Below are 19,786 nucleotides of genomic sequence, written 5' to 3'. Positions count from 1 at the left end.
TGGCTGTGTATCCAACGAGCTTTAGCACTTGAACAAATCCCTCAATCCCTCTGGGCCTTCATTTTCATCAGTGAGATGAAAGGAGTGGTCTAGAGGCTATTGAATGCCCCTTCCAGCTCTGAGTTTATTATACAATAAATTTTTTAAATAAATTAGATATTTTACTGCCTTCTTAAGTAGATGATGTTGAACATGCTAATGTAAACTTTCCTGGATAACTCACAATCATGATTTGTGGGGAAAGGGGAAAGGAATAAACATTTATGTAGCAACTACCATATGCCAGACACCATGCTAGGTACATTACAAATATATCTCATTTGATCTTTATAACAACCCTGTGAGGGCTATTATTATCCCCATTGTACAGTTGAGAAAACTGAGGCACAGTCCAGCCATCCCAACTTTTGTCTTGCTGCTGGACTTGAATGACTCTGGAAGAGAGAGTGTGGCTGATAATTTTGTACAACTCTGCCTCACTTAAATCCAATTCACGCGTTAAGTCAAGACGTCACCCCATGATTAGTCATTGGTCCTCTTCAAAATGAAAGACAAACAGTCCTATACGTCAGGTACTGTGCTAAGTGCTGGAATACAAAAAAAAAGTAAAAGATAGTCCCTCCTTTCAAGGAGCTGACAGCCTAATGGGGAGACAATATGTAAAACTTTCTGAAGGTGTAGGTCCAGAGAGTGGCTATTCTTGGTGGAACAGGTTGGAAAATGCAGAGCAGATAGCAAAGTATATACATACATACATACATACATACACATATATATATACATATATAGGAATAGGGACTGAATATATGCATATATACATATACTTGTTTGCACATATGTGTATATGTATGTGTATATATGTGTGTAAATATGTATTATATGTATGTGTGCATATATATATATATATACACATATATATAATTAGTTAGTTCTGGTATAATGCAACGTGTGCATTCCTAAAAATCACTGCTCTACACAAAATCTCCCAATAAAACCACAGGGAAAAAGAGGTTAGTACACAACACTCAAAAACCTTGTCAGTGACAAATAAAAAAGACAGGAACCTAGTAAAAACAGTAGCGGAATTTTAACCATGTTAAATGGTTACGATATACATAAATACTACAATAAATAGTGGTGGGGTCTGAGGTCTCCAAACTGTTGCTCAGCCCAACCCCTGGTTCCCACAGAGCTCAGTAAAGTCAATGGCTTTGGGTGAAGGGGTAGCCTTGCCAGGCAACTCAAGGACAAAAGGGCCAGGCACTGTGGCTGTAACAGAATGTGAGGGTTAAAGGGATGGGGATGGAGTTCACAGATGAAGGTCAGCCCTTCTCCTGCACTAGAAGATATACAATAAATACAGTATGGGGCTGGGGGAGGAGGAGGGTAGAAACTGAAGTTTGCTTATGGAAATGTTAGAAGGGTGTGAGTGTATGTGTGTGTGTGTGTGTGAGAGAGAGAGAGAGTTTGTGTGTGTGAGTGTGTGTGTGTGTTTGTGTCCGTGTATTGTGTATTCCTACAAGGTTGGTTCAGCTAGGTGAGATTTTCTGTATTCTTGCTATTTTTCTCTAGTCAAAATTTCATGTTATGCAAATGAAAAAATGCTTTATCCTCAAATTGTCTTCTAATATATCAATATCGGAACAAATTCATGTTTTTAAAACAAGTATTATAGTAGAACTTACAGTGGGCATGTCTGTGTATTCACATATATGTGTATACATATGCATGCATATATACATATATAAATATAAATGATAAATTGGGAAATAATCGGCAGAAGGAAGATGCTAGAATCAGAAAAGGTTTCTTATAGAAGGTGAGGTTTTTAACTGGGACTTGAAGAAATACAGGGAATGCAAAAAGTGGAGAGGAAAATGAAGAGCATTTCAGACACAATGGACAGCCAGTGAAAATGCCTAATGGAGAGATGGAGTGCCTCATTCGAGGAACAGCAAAGAGGCGAATATCACTGGATTGTAAAATATGTGCAAAACAAGGTGATTTTAAGGTATAAAAAGAATGGAAATGTAGGAGGGGGTGAGGTTATGAAAGGCTTTGAGTGCCAAACAGAGGATTTTATATTTGATGCTGGAGGTGAAGGGAGCTACTGAAGTTTATTGAGTATGGGTGTAATATCCTACACTTAGGAAGGTCACTTTGACAGCTGATAGACTAGAGTGAAGAGAGACTTGTTGCCAGCTGACCAATCAGCAGGCTATAGCAATAGTTCAGGTGTGAGGCGATAATGGCCTGCTCCAGGGTTTTAGTGATATCAGGGGAGAGAAGGGGGCATATGTGATAGATGATAACAAAGATAAAATTGACAAGACTTGTCAATAGACTGGGGGAGGGGGGAGGGGGGAGAGAGAGAATGAGAGAGAGAGAGAGAGAGAGAGAGAGAGAGAGGTCAAGGCTGACACCCAGGTTGCCAACCTCAGTGACCGGGATGATGGTGGTACCTTTGACTAATAAGGAAGTGAGAAAGAAGGGAGAGTTTGGGATAATGAGTTGTTTTGGACATGTCACTGTGTTTATCAGAGTTCTTAAATCTTTCAAAGTTGGTCTTTACAATGTTCTTGTTGTACAAATTGTTCTGCTGGTTTTAAGGAGTTTACATTCTGCTAGGGGGTTACAACACATAGAGGAGATTAGGGGCCCAGGAAAGGAGTTTTGGTCTGAGGAGTCACAGGATTTGTGAATGGAACCACAGAGCAGTCGATCATCAGACCTTTTCCATGAACAAATATTTCCATGGGTAATATCGATTTGATTATCATTCTAAGAGCAAGAGGTGGAAAGTTTTCATGTATGGTGGGGGGAGAGATCCACTGGTGGAAACAGAGCAAATGGCAAGATGCTGCCAATGGGTAGCCCCTGATGTCCTGGTGAACAGCTTGTGGAAGGATGTACTGGGTCCAGTAAAATAGGGAGTTTTCATTCACTCCCCCACCATTCAGCAGATGATTAGCCCTGCTTTGGCTGCCCCAGGGCAAAGTCCCAGAGCTTAGTGGATTAACTCCCCTTCAGTGGAGTGGTTTGCTCTCTGAAGGTGTAGGTCCAGAGGGTGGTTGTTCCTGGTGGGGACAGGTTGGAGATTGGCAGAGCAGAAAGCAAGCTTCCAATAACAGCTAGGCCTTGGCTTCCTGGTACATGGCTGGATTACATTATTAAGGTCACTTCCAGCTCTATATGCCACACTTAATGATGAACTGCCTAATTATGGATCATAGGATCATAGAGTTATTTGAGTCCAAACCCCTCATTTTACAGATTAGGAAAATGAGTCATGGACATGTCAAAGTGACTTCTCCAGAGTTGCACAGTTTGGCAAGCCTCTGAGGCAGGATTTCAGTCTAGGTCTTCCTGATTCCAACTCTAGCCCTCTAACTACTACACCATGCTACCTCTCAATGAATCCAAGGCTCTTGATATTTTTCCCTGCTTAAAAGGCAGATCCCAGATTCCCAGAGCTTGGAGAAGAGTTAAATCTTCAGTGAGTCATTTATTAAATGCTTAGGATGGGCCAGGCACAGTGCTAAATGCTGAGGATACAAAAAGAGGCAAAAGATAGTCCCTGGTCTCAACTCCCTCCCCATTTCACCACCTATGATTATGCAATCTAATCCCCATCCCACTACCACTACCATGTCCCTTCTGTAAACGTATTATTATATCAACAAGTGTATATGAGAGAGTATGATTTCCATTCTCTGGTCCACCACTCACTCCAGGGACTATGGATTAGACCTCTTCCCCTTGCTCCTTTTGCCCTCTCACCCCCAGGTATTTCCATAAAGCCAAACAAAAAACTTGGGTACTGGCTTATCAAAAGGGACAAGCTACATTTGTTCTGTAAAATGTGACAATAAGCAGAAGAAGCAGATCACAGGAACAGAATGCCATAGATCAGCTGGAGGGTCATGTGCCTATCCATTGAAGAGAAAAACATCCTGAGGACCAACATGCTTCCTTTACATACTTCTTGCTTACCCAATCAGCTTCGTCCCTTCAAAGAGAGCTTTTTCATCTCTAACCTATGGATGTTGGGGAGGGGGAGAGAGAGTTTAGCTGGAGCTTTGACTTCATGAAATCACCATTAAGGACAATGCTTTACATGTTCAAACATACCAAGCTCTCTGGGAGCTACCCTGGCTGCTGAAATGGAAGGCCCAGCTTCATGGCATCACTTGGAATGAACCAGCAGTTGTGTCTTAGAGAGTCAACCACGAGAAAGACAGCATGGGAAAAAGAGGAAGGGAAGAAGAGAGGAAACCAAAGAGAATGTGTCTATGAGCAGAGTCAAAACTATGAATATTGCATCTGAAAAAAAGGGAGCAGGGAGAATTCATTTGGGGTTCAGACCTTTTTTTGGGGGTAATATACCTAGTAGCACTGCAATGTTCCTACACTGCTGAAGGGCTAACTGATGGCTTGCTGGGAAAGTGGGGAGGGTGTGATGGGCAAGAGATTAGAAAGATATGGCCACTGGAGGAGAAAGCACACCCTGACGCCAAGTTTTCAGAGCCCTGTAAATTTCAGCACCTTGAGAAACCCCCTCTTTGCCCTGCCTGTCATAATTCTCAACAGCACTGGATGGAGAGCAGGGCAGTGACATAGAAACTGGCCACAGCTCTGAAACTATGTCAAAACAGAATGAGAATTATAGATTGGGAAGGACCCCTAGAACTCATCTGGTCCAAATCCTCCCCCTGCCTTTTTTTTTTAGATATGAGAAAACAGAAGACCAAAAAATGAAACTGACTTGCCCAAGTCACCCAGTTACTTATTCACAGGTATGATTACAATCAAGATTCTCCCAACTCCCAACCTCAGGCTCATTCTATTACAGTGGAGGTATCCCTTTGTCAGGCCAGGTTTTCTGGATCCAGAAAGTAGACTTAATTATCAAGGATGCCATTCATGCTCAAATTATCATTGTTGTAACCTGGAAACAAAGACAGGCAAAATCATACTAATAACAAATCCCATAGTGAAGGAGACCAATACTTGAGAGGAAGACAGAGGAGGAGAAAGGCAGGATCTCAAGGGATGTTAACCAAAAAGACCAGCTCATCAAAGTAATAGCCAATTGGTGAAAGTACAAAGTAAATATACAGTACAAGTGAAATATGCTGATCTAGCTTCTGGTCTTTCCAGATGATAAATGAAAGAAGTACCTAGGCTTCTCTATACCCTCACATTACCTGACTAAGGGCAGTCACCAGCCACTTCCAACTTGACGTTGTGGAAGGGCCAAGATTTGAAGAAAGACTAGCAGGCACAAATAAACCATTTGTCTCATTATTTTAAAAAAGAATAAATCGCCATCACAATTTTGGGTACCCAAGGAGCCTGAGAGCATATGGAGAAAGGAATAGAAGGAGGAGGAGGAAAAGAAGAGGCATCGTCTCCTTTCCCTACTCTTTTAAATATTATTAAACTATTATCTCAAATTTCTAATAAGCAGGTTGAAGTTTAAATTACAAGATCTCTAACAGAGTCAAAATCCAAACAGTGCAGGAGCCAGCAGACAACAAATGCCTGGGTCGGATACATTTCATGGTGGTTCTTTGCAAGGACAAAGCTCCTATTCAGTGGGGGAGAGGAGGACTTGGGGAGAGGAGGGAGAGACCTCAGAGGGCTTTCATTACCCTAATCATCCCCCCCACACAGAAAGAGGGAGAGGAAAAAAGGAAAAGCCAACTCGCCTGATGCGTCACTGGGAATGACAACTTGGAAGGCAGCATACACCTGAGGTTTATTGCTCTAATGGAGCAGAGGAGAGAGAGAGAGACAGAGAGATATGGGAGAGAGATGGAAGGGAGAGAGAGAGACAGAGAGATATGGGAGAGAGATGGGAGGGAGAGGGAGAGATGGGAGAATGAGAGAGAGATGGGAGGGAGAGAGAGAGATAGGAGAATGGGAGAGAGATGGGAGGGAGAGGGAGAGAGAGATGGGAGAGAGGAAGAGAGAGAGAGAGAGAGAGAGAGAGAGAGAGAGAGAGAGAGAGAGAGAGAGAGAGAGGGAGAGAGAGAGAGAGAATGAGAATTGGTTCTTGGTAGGTGGTCCAAGGCCAGAAAGGCAAACTAATAGTTCCCTATTTTATTTTAAGACTTCAAAAGCATTAGATTGGATTTCTCATCTGTCAAAGGTAGCTTTATATATTAAAAGAAATAGCTGTTTAGAAACAGGTTCTTTAGCAGAAGAGAGCAGAAAGAGTTAGGCAAGCTATTAACATGCTAAGCTGTCCAGCATGCAGTTTCTTCACTTAGCCCAGCAGCTCCAAGGATATCACAGGGTATGAGCAGCAAGCCTCCATTTCCGCTGAGGCTAGGACTGAATTGAAAGAGATTCAGGTTAGAACTCAGCATGACCTTCTGTTGGCAAGGGGGGAGAGTATCAGTTACTCTAATATTATTTAGGGAGGTTTCAAAATCTTGTTGGGAGAGTTTTTTTTTTAGGAGAGGGTATCATTCCAGGATGGTTTTGAAACATTTTTGCTTGGAGGCATGGGAATGGCTGAAATACATGCTTCTCCCATAGTATGGTATATATTTCTAAATTGACCCTAGCACAAATGGTGCAATGGAAACTAACCTAGATTTGGAGACACAGGATCTGGATTCAAATCCCCACTTACTATCTATGTGACCTGCAGCTAGTTGCTTAACCTCTCTGACACCTGGATTTCTTATCAATAAAATGAAAGAGTTGGGCTAAATGACTTCTTTGGCCCTCCCAGATCTAAAGTTATGATCCTATGATCAAAGGAACCTACCAGGAGTGTGCTGGAGTCAGCTTAGACTTGCTCTAGAGAGATCATTGTTAAATTTTCAGTGTGAGTTTTTATACCTCATAAATCTGCAAATACTACAAATCAGAGGTGGATTATTGTTTTGTGGTTGTTTAGACCTAAGAAAGTAATGGATAAAATGTAAATAATGTAGATAAAACTTAAAAGTGTATCATGGGTATATATACATATATTTTTATATGTATATACACTTCAAATATATACATTTTATATAAATATATTATATATAGATAGATATAGATGTATTTAGAGAGAGAGCCAATTGTTAAACATTTACCACAACACATGTGGTTCTTATTGGTGCTCACTGACTACAAAGTAAAAACAGTAGGGTGTAATAATCCCCCCCAAAAAAAAGGGTACAATTGACAATGATGATGAAGAGATATGAGAGTGTAAAGAAAGAGGATGGAGTGCTGGATTTAAAGTCTCCCTGACTTCAAATCTCATCCTAGAGAGTTATCAGCTTTGTGACATTGGACAAGACACTTAATTTTTCTCAGACTCAGTTTCCTTATCTGTAAAGTGAAACTAAGAATATCTGTAGTACTTAACTTGCAAGGTTATTGTGAGGATCAAATAAAATAATGTAGATAAAAGGCTTTACAAACCTGAAGGTACTACATAAAGAAGCCAATTATCTTCATTATAAGAGGGAGGGCAGTGGTAATCTATGAAAGGCAGCAGCTACAGCTATAAGGATTGCCCAATTTTCCACAACACAACATTGCGCCCTTTGAAATTCCTGAACTAAGGAACTTCTTAAAGTCCTTTTTAGTTCAAGGACCATCACTTCTACCAAAACCACAGATCAGATAAATGAACAATATTCAGATGTCTACTCATCCTCTCATTAAGTTTTAGGTGTGGTTCATTTGTTAAGTCAACAAGCATTTAGTAAGTACCTACTAAGTGCCAGACACTAAGCTAAGAGCTGAGGATACAAAGTCCCTAGGGAAGGTGGTAAGCAGGGTAACCGTGGACCAACTTCTATATGCCATCTGTCTTACAGTCACATCTTGGCCCTCAGTGCCAAAGAGTTTGTGGTGCCAGGGAAGACTAAGGGAAAACAATTACCTGGATGGCACTAGACTCTGGAGAAGGCTGTCGATAAAATACAATTACAAAAACAGGAGATAGGAAAAATTCATTAGCATTTTTTTTCCTGGAAGGAAAGGATATATCTTGTTATGGTCATTGTGCTGAACCCAGACTTATCTTGGGTTTCTTCTCTCTCAAACCTCAACTTCCTCATTCTCCTCCCACCAGAACTTTGGGTTTCTGCCTCCAGAACCATTCTGGGCTCCATTAGGTAAGCTCTCGCCTAGATCCAAGCATCCTTATCTCTTTCAGTCCATAACCAAACCATATTGATAGCACTCATACTTTCCCCACCCTTAGCTCCAGGTTACATATTGCCTATCTGCATTGGAATGTAAGGTCTTTGAGAGTAGGAACTATCTTACTTTCTTGTATTTGTGACCCCAGGGCTTAGCACAGTGCCTGGCATATAGTAAGTATTCCTGTACTTATTATGTTCAAATGCTTTGTTATTCATTCATTCATCATTCATTTCACCTGATTGTGGCTCATCCATCATGGTCTACAACAGGATCCCTGTCATTAAGTTCTTGTGTTGGAGTCATAGCTTAACCATGACTGTCCATACCTGGATAGTTGCTTCTACTACAACTTCCTGACAAGTTAGAACTAGATCCATGATCTTACTCTCCAAATATCCATGGAAGAACTCACATTTGGGATTCGTATTTCCCTTTCCTCTGGGTAACCTGAAATGAACCAATATCATTCCCATCAGGCTTTGAGTCATGTGACCTTGAACCATTAATCCTCCCTGTGTCCCAAGGCAATAAGTAACCTTGACTCCTTTACCCTATAGTGTTAGCCTTGGACTGGAGTCCACGTTTCCCAGTCCTCTATGATTACCTCTATGATTACCAAGGACAGAAGTCCTTGACCCTTCTGTCTAATTTGAATGGCTAGAGCTTTACTCCTTGCTTCATTTTATTCCTCTTTATGATGGTGACTTTGGCATTTCTGCTTTGATCCTAAATACTGCCAGCATTTTTTGTTATTGACATAGCTGTAGGCAGGCCAGAGTTAACTTGCATATTGTAAGAAGAAATTCTGTAATGTCCACTTTCTTGATGTGTTCTCAAATCAAGATATGCTTGCTGTTTCTGTAGACTCTGTCTAGGAGCAAGGCACAGAGAGAGAATTAATCAGCATGGTGCACATGGTGAATTTACCAATTGCGGATGGATTTTCAAACTGTGAATAACTGGACTGGATGGGAACTAGCCAGCCATGTCTCCCAGTTGGTCCAGCCTAACATCACAAAGCCAGTGTCCATAGGTATAAAAAGTAGTAACGTCTCCAGGAAAAACAAGTAATTTTTTTCCCTTTTTTCCCCCCAGGAGGAGGGGGAGGGGAGAAAGAGGAAGAAAGAGAGAGAGAGAGAGAGAGTAAGGAAAGGAGGAAGGTAACAGAAGCAGAAACCAAAAGAATTCCCTAATAATAGGAGCAAACATAAGGATGAAAAGCACCCTTTCCATCATTCATGGGAATGAATCAAATATGAAATTTGCTAAATTGGGAGCTAGTGTTTTAGAGTTAACAGTTAGAGCATTTCTTGAAATGGAATGAGGCCAATAGACATAGAATCATAGTATCATGGGAAAAGCCATCTAGTCCAGAGCTCTAATTTTAAAGATTAGGAATCTAAGGCAGAAAAAGGTTAAGTGATATGCCCAAGGTCAACAAGTAGTCAATCATCAGAGGCAAGATTTGAACCCATGTTTTCTGACTCTAAAGTCAAGACTCCTCATACTATATCACATTGCCTCTCATAATACTAGCTTTCAGGTTTCCATCCAGCCTCACTTCTCCCAACCTCTTAAATAATTGCCTATGGAGTACCCTTATGTTTTGGACTACATCTAACTTAGGCCAGTTTTCCTATATTGGAACAAAATGAGACAGTTTATTCCATCTAACGATTAACAAAGGAAAGTTTATTTATCCATAGCAGGGGAAGGATCTTCAACATGGTTATTTAGTTAGGACACCATGTTGATTCAGCTGATGCCAGTTTGCTGGCATTGGTCACACCTTTGGTCAGAAGCCCCAGAAGAACTGGAGCTCCTCATGGCCTTTTGTACTCAAATGACCAGGGAAGCTACATCAACAACCAGTTCCCTCAACTGATCAAGTTTTGAAGACAGTATCAAAACCTCCTAAGAAAGAGAAGTGACCTAACTTTTGTGGCTTATAGTCTTAGGAAAAGCTAGCCTAGCTTACATGGTAAGGGTCTAAGAAATATTGTTTCTATCATATTTTAAGAGCAGATGGTTGTGTATATAGTTTGATTTGGGGAGATGTTCTGGCTCTTGTCCCAACAAAGAAATTGTAGCGACTGAAATTCTATCATCAGAGTTTAATTGCTCTCTCCAGGAGAGATGTTTTCTCCAAGGAGGGAGTCAAACCTTAATAGATTTATATAAATTCACTTATAAGAGGAAAGGGGTGGCATGAGAGCCCTAAGTATCTGAGACTAGAGTAGGGGCAGGGTTTGCTAACAGAAAAGGAGACAGACTTAGTCTTGGTGTTCAGGAATTGTAATTTGGCAATGGCGTGGAAGATGAATTGGAAAGGGGAGAGATTAGGGACCAATTAGGACTTAACTACAATAGTCTAGATAAGAGGTCCAGATAATAGTCCAGATAAATCCAGATTAGGATCTCACCTACAATCTTGGCTGTGTGAGTGGGAAAATGGGGATATATGTGAGAGACATTATGATGATAGACAAAAGAAGACACTGCAGTTGATTGGATATAATGAATGAGGGAAAGTAAGAGTCAGATTAAAGCAAGATGACTCAGATTATGAATCTGAGTAAACGAAAATATGATGGTGCCTTCAACAGAAATAGAAAAGTTAGGAAGAAAGAAGAAAAAAACATGAGTTCTGGATATGTTGAATTTTAGATGTCTATGGGTTGATTTCTGGTTCAAAATGTACAATAGACAGTTAATGGTGTGGTGGAAAGACTGTTCTGGAGTCAGAGGACTTGAGTTCAATACCCCTGATATTACTTGTATGACCTTGGGCAAATCACTTGACTTCTCTGGGCCTCCGTTTTCTTGTAGGTAGAATGAAGGTGTTAGAAAGAGGTGATCTCTGAAATCTCTCCCAGCTCAGAATCCTTAATCTTGATATTTGAATGAAGAGAAAATAAAAGTCAGGATCACTGTCACATTTCACCTCTTTTACAATTCTGTCAAATACCAGCCATATTCCATCCCAAAAAATATTTAGTTCAGTCCAATTCAAAATTCCTTAAACACCTACTACGAACAAGGTATTCTGCTAGGTACAAGAATTCTTTCCAGAGAACTCAAAAATGAGTCATTAAATACCCGGATGTTTTGTTTGCAACTCACTAGAATCATGAATCCTGATCAAATCAACTCTGCCAAATTCCTGATAGGGTGTGTCAATCTACTCCCCTACATCCCACTCACCATCCCTGTAACTTTCTAACCAAAAAGTCTCTCCTGGCTACCATTCTCCTACGGGAGTTATTTTCTCCCTTCGAAAGTCCTAGGGGAAAGGACTTTATTTTTGTATTTGTATACTCAAAGATTAGCACAGCACTTGGCGTACAGCAAGCACTTAATAAATGATTTTTCATTCATTCACTGGGATTCACAGCCTTGGTAAGGTTATATGCCAGCAGTATGACTGCATGCAGCCCTTACCTTCAGGATTAGATGAAACTCTTTGCCCACAAGTCCCTTTGGTTCATTTCTATTCAGAGGTATTCAGGATATCCTCATCCTAATTTGTACATTAGTAGAAAATATTGATGATGACATAAAAACATTTCACAAGTTAAGACTTTTTTTTTTCAAATTTAAGCAAACCTGAAGTGGGAAAACTGATATCCCTTTTCACCATCATTCGTTTTTCTTCTTGAAAAATCCTCAGTAATCCTTACCAGTAACAAAAATCATGGAAAATATGCCACATGATTTATCTTTCTTTCATCCTTACAATAGTCCAGTAAACAGGGATGGGGCAGAGTGATTCACACCTTTTGATAAAAGTGGAACGCCAGCAAAGAGATATTGAGTTGTCCTAGGAAGGTCCTACAGCATGCTAATAAAGCTAGGACAGAAAGCCAAGTCTCCCTGATTCCCCAACCCAACACAAAGATGGGGGTCCTGTTTTAAGCTCTAGGTAGCCTTCCTGGAGAGGCATTCAGTACCTTGGACCCTCTCCTGGAGCTCATCAGATCTTGTAGTTTTACCCTCATGCACACTCTTACTCACTGCTCTTGCTCTCTTTGGAGGTCAGAGATCACCACAGAAGAAATGGAATGTGTCCTGCCCAACAAGCCCAGGCCCTCAGAGATCATCCCAAAGAAAATGAATAAAGTGGGTAAAGCAAGCACCTAATTGAAAGAGAACCAGGAGTGCTCACACATCAGGGCTGAGCCTCTGCCTCTATCCTCATCTCCACTTAATTTAAAATACTGTTTGCAGCAACCATCGATAAGAGGCTGTGGAGTTTCCGTGGACACACAGCAAGAAGAAATAATGACATATTCATCAGTGGATCATAGAGTCATAGGTTTAGAGCTGAAAGGGAACTTAGAAGCCATCTAATCCAATCCTCTCATTTTACAGATGAGGATAATGAAACATAGAAAGGGTTAAGTGTCTTGCCATGGGTCACATAGCTAATGTCTGAGGCAAGATTTGAATTCATCTCTTCCTGACTCCAAACTATCCATTATCACCTAGCTGCCTAGAAAAGAGAAATGGACTAGTACATATGAGATTTTTCATAAACTGTAGGGAACACAGTAAAAAGCAGAGAAAGTAATTTCAGCCCGTTCTCCCCTTACCCTCCAGTCCATTTGAGCTAAATGGCAGAGAAGAAAAACTTCTGTCTTCATTTTCTTTTCAAAATTCTCTTTTTTTTTTTACATCATCTATGTTTTCCACTGTATCCCTCTTCCTCCCATATCCTCCCAGAGAGCCGTCCCTTATAATAATAAAGAAGAAAAAAATAGGAAGGAAACAAAATTTAGTGAAATTAACCAACATAACAAAGTCTAACATTAAATACATTGTTTCACACCTATGGTCCCCATCTCTGCAAAGAATCTAGGTAGTTGTCTTCCAGGATCTCTTTCCTAGATCAAAATCATGCCTCAGATGCAATGTAATGTGGGAAAATCTATTGCCCTCTCAAAACTTCAGTTTCTTCATCTGTAAGATAAAGATAAAAATACTTTTCTCACCAGGTGGTTACAAGGGAAATGTTTTTACAAACCTTAAAACTCTATGAAAAAAAGTGAGATTTATATAGTACTTTAAGGAATCACAGGCACAGGCGACACAGAAGGCAATAGGGAGATCCCTAATGGATGCAAGACAGCGCCAGTATATTTCCAATAAGGTTCTACACTCATAATGAATGTGATTAAGGCAATATATGATCAGAAAAGAAGATGGGCCTATTACGTGGCAAGCAAGGAATAACAAAAGGGCAGCCAGGATATTCCTCTGGTACTCATATAAGACAAGACATTGAGAAAAACATCTAGCATGTTGGATGGATTCTCTATGGCAGAATGACTAAAGAACATGAAGAAGAAGCACACAGGCTAAGAAGACACAGATGAGGTGTGATTTTAACCATTGGACACAATATCTATCCCATCTCTTCCTGGGGGCTTGCCTGGGAGTTTAATCATTCTCCCTCCTCCCCCCTCTTTTTTTCCCTCCTTCCATCCCTCTCTTCCTCCTCCTCTTCCTTCTTCTTCTTCTTCTCCTCCTTCTCTTTCTTCTTCTTCTCCTCCTCCTCCTTCTTCTTCTCCTCCTTCTTCTTCTATTTATTCTCTCTACACTCATTGCCTCAATTCCCTTACTTTCCACTCACTTCTCAAACTCTTATATTCTGGCTTCCTACACCACCATTTCACTGAAATTGTTCTCTCCAGAGTCACCAACAATCTCTTGACTACTAAATCCGAAGGTCCTTTCTCAATCCTCAACCTTCTTGGCCTTAATTTTGACACTATGAACCATTTCTTTGTCCTGGATACCCTCTTCTCGCTTGGCTTTCATGACACTTCTCTGTCTTGGTTCTTCTCTTTGGACTCCTTTACTGAACCATCATCTATCTCCTGCCCCTCAAGTTGGGGCTTTCCCATGGGATCTGTCATGGCTCCGCTGTTTTTCTCTATATATACTCTCCCAGTGACCTCATCAGCTCCCATAGGTTCAGTTATCACTGCTATACAGATGACACAAAAACACATATTCAGCCCTCATTTTTCTCCCCAATTCCAGTCTCTTGTGATTTCCCTGTCCTCTGAATTGAATTGAATATTGATGAGATAACAAATCTATTGGTACATAGATACTATATTATGCCTTCATACCACATGAAATTTCATGTCATTATCATACCATATCATATCATATTTTGAGAGACAGTATGGCATCAAACATAGAGGATCAGCCTGGAATCAGGAAGACATAAGTTCAACTACTGCATTTGGATCATGCTAATGGTGTGGCCATGGGTAAGTCACTTGTCTTTGAGATGCTCTGACTGTAAGTTAGAGAAAATTCACAGGATCTACATTAGTAGAAACCATTTAGATAAACAATTTCTTAAATCAATGACATTACAAGCCAAAAAATATTGTATTATATTATATTATGTTATGTTATCATTATAGAATAGGATCTATGTGCATCATATGCTCCTTGAAGGCAAGGAACATACCTTATCCCTCTCGTAATGCTAACAATTCTCAGTACAGCGTTAAGCACAGAATGGGTACTCTGCAAATATTTGTTGGATTGAACTGAAAGTGAATCCTATTAAACTGATTTAAATGGACTCTTGAAAGTAATGAGAAGACCTCAGGAAGAAATGCTTGTGGACATTTATGGCAGAGAGATTTTCCAGGTTATTGTAGGGTACAGAGTCGCAAAAATAATAAGAAGAGCTAGCATTGATATACCACTTTAAAGTTTGCAAAATATTCATCTTCAAATCTACCCTGTGAGGTAGGTACTCATCCTCATTTTACATATGAGTAAACTGAGGCTGAGGGAGGTTAAGTGACTTGCCAAGAGTAAAATAATTAATAAGTGTCTAAAGAAGGATTTCTTTTTTTAAAAAATATCTTTTTTTTATTTTAGTTTCCTTAATTACATGTAATCAAAAATTTTTAACATTTGTTTTTTAAAATTTTGAGTTCCAAATTCTCTCTTTCCCTCCTCCTTCCCCTCCTCTCTCCTTGAGAAGGCAAGGAATTTGATATAGATTATACTATATGTAGATTATCCAGGGGTGGGGAACCTGCAGCCTCGAGACCACATGTGGCCCTCTAGGTCCTCAGTCTAGGTATTCAGTTAAAGGGCTGCGCTTGAGGTATACTAGTATACTATACTATATAACTATATATAGATTGTACTATATGTGTAGTCATGCAAAATATTTCCATATTAACCATGTTGCAAAATAAAACACAGACCAAAAAAATAATTGTATATTTATGTAAATACTAATTATTAGTAGTATTTAAACATCTTATATATCATATCTTATATACTAGTTTAGGTACTAGGATTTATATATCTTATTCATAAAGAAAGTTCAAAAAATATGCTTCAATTTGCATTCTTAAGTGAGGCAGGATTTCAAATCAGGTTTTCCTGACCCAGGTCCCGCACTCCATCCATTGTACTGTCTACCTGCCTTAGAAATAACATGATGCTCTCAGAGATGTCTCAGATGGTTTTTACAAGGAATAAGCTTTCTTTTCCAACCTTTCACCACCATTTTTCTGAAGGGGGTCCATGAAGTTTAAAAAAAAATACATGTTTATTTTCATTAACCTCTAACTGAAATTTCACATTTCCTTCAGTTATTTTAAAAATTCATCTCAGAAGGGATTCATAGGCTTCACCAGACTACCAAAGGGATCTATGACACAAAAAAATTAAAAAATAAAAATAAGAACCTCTGTTCCTTTTTCAGAATTAGGGAAAAGTTCAATAAGGTGGAAGCTGATGTCAAGGGGTCTTGAGATGAAGAGAATGGGAGAAGAGGAAGCCTACGTTGAATGGCCTCGATTTGAAAAGGTAGGGGACTATGGCTGTGGAACACTGTAGGTATCAGGTTTTTTCGATGTGTTGGTTAGTTTTCCTGAACTGTTTTTTCTCTTCACTCCTTTATTCTTTGTTATAAAGGGTGGCTGTTTCTCTGGGAGGAAAGGAAGGAGACATACATTGGGAAACTTAAGTGATATATAAATAGAAGATATCCAGATTAATTTTTTTAAAAAGAAGAGATGAGACAGGTACTTCAAGAAAATAGGACAAATAAATAACAAACAACAGAGAGAAGGAATAACATTGATTATTTTGCTTCTGTTTTAGCTGCCAAGGAAAAAGAACTTTGAACTGGGAAGGAAAAGCCAAAAATAATTAAAAAAGGATTAGAGGCATAAAATAGGTGAAGAAACCTAAGAAAATGCACCTAACTGCTTTCAATGAGCTAAAGGAATAAGGCTTGGATGAATGACATCCCAGAGTAGTCTGACAGATCTGATTGCTAAACTGCTGTCAATGATCTTTAAAAATCATGGAGATCAAAGTGTCCAAGCTGACATAACAGGAAGTTAATAGATCCATCGTAGGAGGAAGAAGAAATAAGACAAGTTATCAAAGAATTACACATCCGAAAGGAAAAAAAAACAAAAAACAAAAAATCTGGCCCAGACAGTCTTTCAAATTTTCCTCCCACAAATAATCCTTGTGATACAAAGCTTATTTGATAGCAGCGTTCAATGTTAAGTTTTCAATGAAACATTTCTTAAGAGTAAAGGAAGAAAAAAAATGTAATGCTTGGAGGAAATGCCACAACTGAGCCTGGAAAATGTGGACCCAACTTTTATAAAAGAAAGAAACCAGAATCTTTCAGCTGTGGATTAATGTTCCATTCCTTACAACATTTTACAATGTATTAATAAAGGAATACTCTTTCAGTATATACCAATAAAAATAACTAGTGTTAATATAATGTTTTAAGGTTTGCAAAGTGCTTTATAAATATTAACTCATTTTGTACTCATAACAATACTGGCAGGTAGGTGCTATTAATACCTCCATTTACAGTTGAGGAAACAGTTGAGGCAGACAGCAGTTGTGACTTGCCCAGGGTCACAGAGCTAGTAAATGTCTGAGGCCACATTCAAACTCATGTCTTTCTGACTCCCAGGTCCAACATCCTATCCACTATACCACCCAACTACATATATCTAGGAAGGGGAACTAGTAATTATGAAAGATTGTGTCCAGACCCAAGTATATGATAATGCCTCTGTATTTTATTCTGGTTCACATCTTATCTGGAAAATTCTGGGCACCCTATTTTAGGAAAGACATTGTGACAAAGGAGTAGGATCTTGGTCTTCTGTGACAAATGGTGAAAATCAACTAGTGCACTGACTGGTATGCAAAATAACATTAACTCATCAGGCAACTTCTTAGAATCAGCTAGGTGGCCCAGGTATGATCATGCCATTATACCATATGATATTTCATGGAGTGCTGGGATTGAACTTCTGGCACTGAACCTCTGTCTGCTTCAGTTTCCTCAACTGTACAATGAGGATTATAGTAGCATTTATTTCCCAGGGTTATTGTGAGAATCAGATGAAATGATATTCGTAAAGTATTTAACACAATGCCTGGTACACAGTAAATGCCTAAAAAATGTTTGTTCCCTTCTCTTGTCCCCTTTTCCCTTCAGTTCTCCAGTGGCATGTTCTATAGGTATGGCCCTGATAGCTTTGAAACATTTTTCTGCTTATTTACCCTATTCTGAATTTTGGTATATACTATCTAGTTCATCTTCAGGAAAGCCCTACTCTGGTACAATGTCAGGGTGTGGAGCTAGCTAATCATCCTGGGGCTATGCAGACCAAACACTTGAGGATGAATTCTTTGGAGATGGCAACCCATGAAACTAAGAAAAATAGAAAATGTCCCTCAGTCCTGTGTGGCCCCCTCTTCCTCTTCTGTGGATGGTGGCAGAGTATCAGACAAGAAGCCAGAGGTGGGGCGGTATTAGCAAGCACACAGTTCTTAAGCAGTTCTATATACATTAACGTAACTGTTGGAACTCTAAATGTGAGGTCTCTGCCTAGTGCCAAATGAACTGACATTGGGCCAAAACCAGTAAGATGAAATTTAATAGGAATAAATGTGCAGTTTCATACATGAGTTCAAAAAAACAACTATATAATACAATATGATAGAGACTTAGCAGACACTAGTTCATCTGAAAAATGACCTAGTGAATTTGGTGGACTGTATGTTCAGCATGAGTCAACAATCAGGTATGGAACCCAAGAAACATAACCCCATCTGAGAATGCATTAAGGGAGGCATCGTGTCCAGGATCAGGGAGGTGAGAGTTCTGTTGTGTTGTATTTGGGCACCACATTTTAGGGAGAATATTGAGAAGCTATGGAGCATACAGAGGAGGGTAACCAAGAAGATGAAGGATCATGCCATATGAGAACCACTGAGAGGAAGTAGGGCTCTTTAACCTGGAGAAGAGAAAACTTGCCAGGGATTATGGAGGCAATATAGGTCTAATTCCATTTCCTCTTTATAGCTCTTCAAATATTTGACTTATACTGCTCGGCCCCAGAGGTAAGGACCAGGAGCAATGATTGGAATTTGTAAAGAAACAGATTTAGGCTTACTGTAAGGGAAAAACATCTTACAATTAAAACAGTCCAGAAATGACATGGGCCTCTTTAGGAGGTAGTGGAGATCTCTAAGCAGACAACAGGTAACCACTTGTAGAGTATATTGGAAAGGGAATTGTTTTTCTGGTGCCAATTAGACTAGATGGTTCCAGAGGACCTTTCCATGTCTGACATTTTGTGACTCCCTGTGTTTCTGTGATTCCCTATAAAGTGACCCCCAAACCACTTTGGGAACATTGACCCATATCCTGAATAACAGACAAGAACATTTATCCCTATTTATGGCCAAGAATATGCCATATCTTCTATACCATATCCATTTCCATTGCCTTCAATGGACCATTTAAAGCAGTTGAATGGAGTCAAGCCAGGAGGCACATTAGCAAGGCCTAGCATCTCCTCTTCATAGATACTGTTTCCTTTCCATTCTATTCAACAAATGTTTGCAGAGTTTTTAATGTGAGCCCAAGACTTTGTTAAGAGATGTATGAGAATACAAGAGAAGGGTAAACCATAGTCTGTGTCTTCATGAAGCTAATTTTGCTCATTAAGGCCCTTCTGTAAAAGGTCCTCACGTGCTTAGAGAGGTGGTTGATACCAATCTATCACAGATTAATTTTATTTCAGGAATGTGAGGATGGTGCTCATTGAATAAATGTCCCCTAAGAAAAAAGTGTCCTATCATCTAGAGTCCAAGGGTGGAGAACCTGCGGCCTTGGGACCACACGTGGCCTCGAGGCTGCAGGTTCCCCTCCCCTGCATTCTAGACACATCTCTCTACCCTGTTCATAAGAATGTCACAAAAGACTCTCACATGTCTCCAAGGCTATTTCAGCAAATCACAGCCTCTGGCATGTCCTACTACTTGCCCTTCGCTAAACCACTCTCCAAGGTTCTTTGCTCTTTATATTTTCTAAAAATAATATCATAGTTCACTTTTATTTAGAGTTGGAAGGGACCTCAGAAATAATCTAATTCTTAATTTTTTTGTGTGTCATGCCCACTCACTCCCACCTTGGCTGTCTGGTGAAGCCTATGGCTCCCTTCTTAAAATAGCATTGGAATTAGGTTTTGTTTTTTTTTTAATTCACGATTGAAGAAAATGCTGAATTCCAACTAGAGGTTCATAAGAA

Source organism: Vombatus ursinus, unplaced genomic scaffold (assembly GCF_900497805.2).
Source record: "Vombatus ursinus unplaced genomic scaffold, bare-nosed wombat genome assembly UNPS02014801.1, whole genome shotgun sequence".
Classification (NCBI taxonomy): domain Eukaryota; kingdom Metazoa; phylum Chordata; class Mammalia; order Diprotodontia; family Vombatidae; genus Vombatus; species Vombatus ursinus.
This window is presented reverse-complemented; position numbering follows the sequence as displayed.